A 7,145-nucleotide genomic window follows, 5' to 3' on the forward strand; every position below is an offset into this window, starting at 1 on the left:
TACTGGAAAGAGTTTAAGCACCACTGGAAGAACAATGCTCAATTAATGTTTCTTCCACACAAAATCAAAGTAATGGTAACATTTCCAGCGTTGTTTCCATCTCAAAGCTCGCTAGCATGCCGCTTACAAAAATTAAGTTGGGGATGTGATTGATAGTTGGATTTCAAATCAGTAGTTAGAAGCAAAAAGAGTAAGGTTGTAACTTATTGGTTGGGTAACCGTAATATATTATTACTAAAATTTAACTGGTAGCCTAATTTGTTACAGAAGTTGTTATTTAGATAAGTAACATTAATATAATTGCTCCAAACACCGCTGAAGAGTACAATGAAAGTGCATCTGAATTCATTTTTTTTCCATTCTTCTTTCTCTGAACATAAAGGACTGTAGTTGTGCAACCATGTTAGCAAGCAGGACTAATTATTGCATCATATTGCAAAGACAAAAAGCACACCCATCTTTTATTGAGTCATTTATCGAGGTCAGAGTCAAACAGGAATCAGGGGTAAGCCCAAAACCGTCTGTGGAAGCCTCTATGTAAAACGTAGAGAAATTCTGTTGGCAGGCACCGTGTTTGCCTCATCTTGCAAAACTGGGTGATTCGTACTCAAGCTATTGTGCTTGTGTAACCCCTCCTCAGGGGTGTTTGGTTTTGATGGTGACTTTAGCTGAACAACCTACCCAACGGGACAATCTGGGGTCGATGTCTTAATATGTGATGAAACAGCATCTGGACTCTACACGTTTCTTGAACCTTTGACTCACATTTCATCTTGTGTCCTCCCAGACTTTTTTCAGGTCCAGGGTTTGAAGATAAGTATCCCCTCTGAGAAGTGCTGTAAGCTGCTTTTTGTTGACGTAAGCTTCATCTCCTGGACTCGGCAGTGGGATGTTTTGGAGATTTTCTACTGTACCTCTTTTGATCATGTATAAGTAGAGGGATTTTGAAAGATTATGTCTCTACTGCAGACTTGTTTTAATTTAGGTAATCTCGCGTATGCAAACGAAACTGAAGGAAATTTGGATTCATTCACTCGCCGCCCACTCTCTATCAGTACACTGAGATGGCTTCACTCTGACATTTGCAGGGGCCAATTGGTGAGGCGTGAGGCTTATCAGGCTACTGCAGAGTGCGCGTGCATGTGTGTGGGTCCATGTGTGTGAATGTTTGGGTCAGTGTATGGGTCAGTGTGCGTGTGTGTCCCTGCATGTGTCTTTAGTGGCAATGAGACAGGAGAATGCTACGCTTGGAGAGAGTACCTCCTCTGAAATGTCTGAAGTGACGTTAATGAGCCCTTGGTGTTGTTATCTTTAGCGTCCCCACTTACCTCACCAGGGGAGATCCAAATTAGAGATAGATGCTTTAATTGTCAGGCTAAATTGCCCTTCCTGCTCATGTACACTTCCTCCCACCAAATGTACAGCCGGCTGCCCACACTTACATGCACAAATGGTTTTACTCGTGTGGGGGTGGGCACTTAAGAAGATGTTTTCTTAGATTTAACCACAAAGACTGGGAAAAAAATCGGCACTTGGCAGCACAAATAGTAATAATTCAGTTATTTTAATACTTTTGGCACGGCGCAAATAGCAAGCACACACTGGACAAACCAAAAGAGAACATGAGTAAGAGTCTGCAGTCATGCCAGCATCTCTGTGAGGCTGCACTCTGAGCGCGCTCACATACCCACAACGATAACGCTAACACGCTGATAGATAATGTTGAGCTTGTTCACCATCTTAGGTTAGGTTGACTCATACAAAGCACTAAACACAGAGTACAGCTGTGGCTGATAGGGATGTTGCCAGTTTTGCATGTATGTGGTAAGAAACAAAAGGGTTGGAGAAATTGAGATTTTTACCAGATTGCTGATCTGGCTGTTATCGTGCACTGTTTGTAAGTCTACCCCAAAAAAGTAATACACCAGAATTTGTATATAGCCCACCTAATAGTGAAGGCCACAATAATATGGCCAATGCACTGATGGAAGTAAAGATGGAAGCAGTATAAAGACTACTGAAAGTTTGTGTAAGGATGCAGGTTAGGGTGGTAGACGGGTCAAACAAACACAGGTCTTTACCCCAGGAGACCTGTGTTAGTGTCCCATATGAAACCATGGGACCTTCTAAGTTACTTTGAGGTACATTGCCACATAAAGTACATAACCTGACTACGCCCAAACATGTTTCTTTTACTAAACTGATCCTATATAACTTTGATAAATCTAACCTACGTAACTTCATGTTAAGTACGTAACTTTACATTAATTACTTAAGGTGAATATGCCAAACCATAATTCTCTTCCTGAACTTCTCCTACAGAGCTTTATGTTAAGTATGTAACTTTACTTTAAGTGCCAGTCACTTTCTTTTCCTAAACCTAACCTACAAAATTTGAAAAAAAAGAACGAAACTTAATGTTAAGTACATAACCACACAATGCCCAGCCATATTTCTTTTCCTAAACCTAACCCAACTTGTGCAGTCACTTAGTTGTTGGGCACTAATTTGTTACACCATGCACCGTTTGATGAAGACACACTGATCTGAATATGACCCCAGACAAAGAAGAAGGGATTTTCAAATTTATTATCAGGAGGACATGAACGTGTGGACCAAATGTAATAATAATCCATCCAATAGTTGATATTTTACCCAAAACCACAATTGTGAACCTCTTAGTGGCACTAAAGAAAACAAGTCAGCTGATCACAGACATAAGGATTCATCCTCTGGGGGTCTCGGACGTCTGTATCAACTTTTCTGCCAATCCATCTAGTTATGTTGAGATATTTCACTAGATAACTTAAAAGTTGGACCTGCTGGTGATACAGGAGGAAAGATGAGTTGATCTCAAAAGTCGTTAGGATTCATCATCTGGAAATATTAAAATCTGTACAAAACTTCCTGGCAATATTTTGAATCATTCCACTAATATCCCAACATGAAAAAGTCACTAGGCTTCAACCTGGGGAGATTTTTAAAATCTCAACCAAAGTGATGCACCAACACATTGATCAGTAGACAGACATTGCCATCCCCAGAGCCACGCTGCCAGCAGTGTCTTTTCAACACTTTGTCTGTCAAAAAGTACTGACATTGAACAGAACCTTTCCAGCTGCTCGGCCTCTTCTATTATCTTACCACTAGCCTGTGCATATCACTAAAATTAAAAATCAAGTGTTATGATTACTCATCCTTCAGGCTTCTGATTTACAGATTTTTTTCTTGCACTTCTCTGATTTTTTTTTACTGACTATAATACACAAAGATTTCAGAGTTATTATTTTCCAATGTGGACTTGCAAGGTGGACAGTGGAATGTTTATATATCTATGCATAAAGTAGGTTAACGGATTCAATACTCCCTTTATACAACATCACATCAACAATCCTGTCATGTCTGCACAAGCAGGGCTCTGGTAACATGGAAACCTGCCATACACCCTCAAAATTGCTCCGAATACGAAAAAACGGCATGATTACAAGGTGGTAGCGGGTAGTGATTGATCTTTGTGAGACCTAAAATCTTGCATGTATTGTGAAAAGGACAATGCTCTCATCAGTTTCTGCTGCTCTCTCATCAGTTGTCTCAGCTTCATGGCAGAGCGGTCAGCGGAGCCCGAAGGGAGATGCTTTCGTGATAAGCTCTCTTGGTGCATCTTCTTTTTTAACTGTCAGTAAGTCATGCTGCTAATGCTTAAGAACTGATTTCTCCCAGCCCCAAAAGACCAGCTTATATTCTTTTGACTTACTAAAAGTTGGTACTGTTCCTTATTATAAATGCTATTAGCAAAGTACAAATTTGTTAAGGTTGCCCCAAAAGATTAAAATGCTATAGCGGAAAAACCTGACCATCTTTTATGTACAGTCATATTGAGACTCAAATAAACAATTAAAAAACACAAACATACATGTAATCACAGGCTGTATTATACATTGTTATGCAATTACCCATCAATGTTCCAAAGTTGATGATCAACCTTAGAGGATGAAGCAACAGATTCAAGAAATTGGCAGATTAAAGCAAAAATGGCCATTAAATGTTCTCTGTGGGGTTGGATCTCTAATAACACTATGGAGCTATTCTTCTGTAAGACCCTGTTTTGTTTCATGCACATGAATGAGGATGCTGTAATGCCCCACCCTTGGGTAGCCATCAATCAATTGATCACTGACCCAAATCAACCATGGAAGACACCTTTAACCCTTTGATACCTGCAGCAACATCTGCAGCAAGTATTTCAGCCTTTGAACCCTGAGCAATTTGATGTGGTTTCCTTAAAAAAAAAACATGGGAAAAATGGTAATGGGCAAATTGGTACAAAATGTTCTGTAAATTGCAAAAATTTGTAGATTTAGAATTTTTTTTTAAAGGGATAATACTTAGGTAAAAATAGAAAAGAGATAGGGATAAACAATATTTATAAGTATTATCATCAATTATTTAAATTATGTTACAGAATTATTAGAATTTTTAAGAACTTTTCCCAGGTCATTTTCTTGTATGTTTGTTTGTCTTTTAACTAATTCATGTAATTTTCTTGCACTTTTTACAAATTCCTTGCTGATTTTTGGGTCGGGTCTTTTATTGCTCATTGCCTTCTTTCCATGTTTTTGAAAGAAATCAAGCCAATTTATGCAGGTTTCAAAGGATTAAATCAATCAAATCAATCAGATTCACTTATATAAGACATGTAAACAAACAAAAGACCAGCAGAAAGACCAGCAGTCCCCACCAAGCCAATGTGGAAGTGCCAAACACTGCATTTCCTCAAATGTTAACTTGAGGTTAGCTCCAAAACAAAATAAATCCCGACAGACCCTCATGTTAAAATGGCCAACTTTATAATAATAAATATGAATATAAAATCTAACAAATAATAAACAGGATTATAGCCTGGTACAAAAATCTATTTTGGTCTCTATAGCTAAATACAACAATGATGCAGCATGAACAGCACGGGGCCTGAGTTTTTTTTAGAACTCACCCAGTGATCCGTCCGTGAGGCGTCGCTGCAGTCAGTGAGTCAGATCTAACCCTCACTCCTCCACAGTTACAACCTCTCATCCAAATATGGTCACTTCTGGCTCCAAAAACCAACATGGCGACAGGAAAAATGCTTAACTCAAGGCTTTTAAACAGTTTTTAAACAGTTTATGGTCCCAAATCCAGAGGCCTCTGTTCTCAACTGCAAGCTGCAAGCCTCCCAGACCACTTTGTTGAGCACGCACCTCGTTTGGTGATGCAGCACACCTGAGAAGAGCTACAGCAGAGGGAAAAGGGACAACAGCACAGGAACACAGTTGTAGAAATGCACATGCACGCAGTGGCAGTGTGCACCTTGCCGTGAGGTTGCAGAACTGAAACTTCTCCCATGTGCCAAACGTGAAACGTAGACTCACTGTATTCCAGACTTTACAGTAGTCTGTACACTTTTTTTTGACATAATGATTTCATGAAACACTCCTAAGTCACAAATAAAATATATATCTTTGCCATCAATTTTCCCTCCCTTTAATCATTTCTTGATCATCCAAGAAGCACCAATGTCATCCACCAGAGAGAAATCAGGGTGAGTTTCCAACGTGCACCCACGGCTGCACACACAAGGCAGATAGAGCAACATGGTGGAATCTGTGGAAAGACCTGCCCCAAACACATATTTGCAATTACAATATACAATTTTGGCCAATAGATGGCCCCAAATCTTACACACTGGACCTTAAAGTTATAGTCAAAATTAAATATTGTTAACTAACTTATACACTTATACACCTATTGAGATGGAGGAAAAATGTACACCTTGCACTGTAGTCGATCTACACATTTGTCTTCCTCAGGAGAACATGACAACATGCATCCTCCACTTTCTTCCTCCTCATCATGCTTGATCCGGGGACTGTCCAGTGTGTCAGTGACTCAATACCAACGGCCTTGTTCCCTCATGGCCCTGACTGAGCCGGGGCTAACACGCAGGGACAGGTTGAGTCATGCGGCTGGGGACGCTCCGCTAGCGTGTTGCCTGTCTCTTCACCTCACCGCATTCGCGTGGATGCAGCCTGACAACGGGCTACAGAGGCGCTGCGAGTTTCCCTTCCTCAGCATGACACAAGATGCCAGAGTTCAAGAACACTAAAGTCGTTACAGTTGCTCAGGCCAGTTTATTCTACCCGTTGGTGTCGAGCTGCATTTGTGACCTGTTGTGCTATGGGAGAGTGAGCAAAGACGTGGCCTTGTGGGGTTTTTCATCATTGCTCTTTATGTTGATTTTTGCATCATCAAAATGATTAAAGCTTAATTCAAACATTTGAACATTTTGTAACTATGCAACTATAAGGAACTTTCATTTTGTATTGATTTTGGTAGCCCCTGTGGACAGAAGCGGTAGTGTTTCCATGAGCGCCACTGCTTGGTGTCGATAAGATCTTGATCTAACCAGCAAGTCCTTTTGTTTTGGAAGCAAGCGAAAGAAAGGTGCAACTTATTTTTAATACTATTTTACTTTTTTAAACAGCTGTTTGCAGGATGCATAGCAGTGAGGTAATGTATCTATTTGTGGCTATGTAAGATTAGTATCTGTAATGTGATGATCGTGAAAGAAAGTCAGCTTTGTTTTAGCCCACATAAGTATCTCATACAGCCTCACTTCAACAATCACAAACTATCCCTTTAAAGTTTTTCTGTTTTTTAGCAGCATGTTTCCGTTGTATTTGATTTGGATTACGTGATTTTGAATTGGCATTCATTTCTGGTGCTGCAGCATGTTTCTCCTGATGGAAATGCTTTGGGCTGTTGTAATGCATTGCCCTCGTTGGCCACTTTACAATTGGACTTCTCGACAGGCATTCAGAATAACTACAGAAATCTTCTCACTGATGGTCTTGTGTGCTTATGTAGTTCATATGGAGGCGTCAGTAAAAAACTGAGTAGCTGCTTTAAAGTAGTGACCCTCACCAGAAGACAAATTCTCACGTTAAATGAATATTTAAAGGGAAAATCTACCCTCAACATACAGCATAGCAAGGGTTTTGTATATGAAATACAATCACATTTTTTTCCTTTCCTAATATCGCTCTAACATGCGTCATTCACTGTTGCTTCTAATATTTCTCACAAAGACCTTTGTAGCTCCCCTCTGTGGG

Source organism: Plectropomus leopardus, chromosome 19, assembly GCF_026936395.1.
Source record: "Plectropomus leopardus strain MGB_pleo_1.0 chromosome 19, ASM2693639v1, whole genome shotgun sequence".
In the NCBI taxonomy this organism is placed as follows: Eukaryota; Metazoa; Chordata; class Actinopteri; order Perciformes; family Serranidae; genus Plectropomus; species Plectropomus leopardus.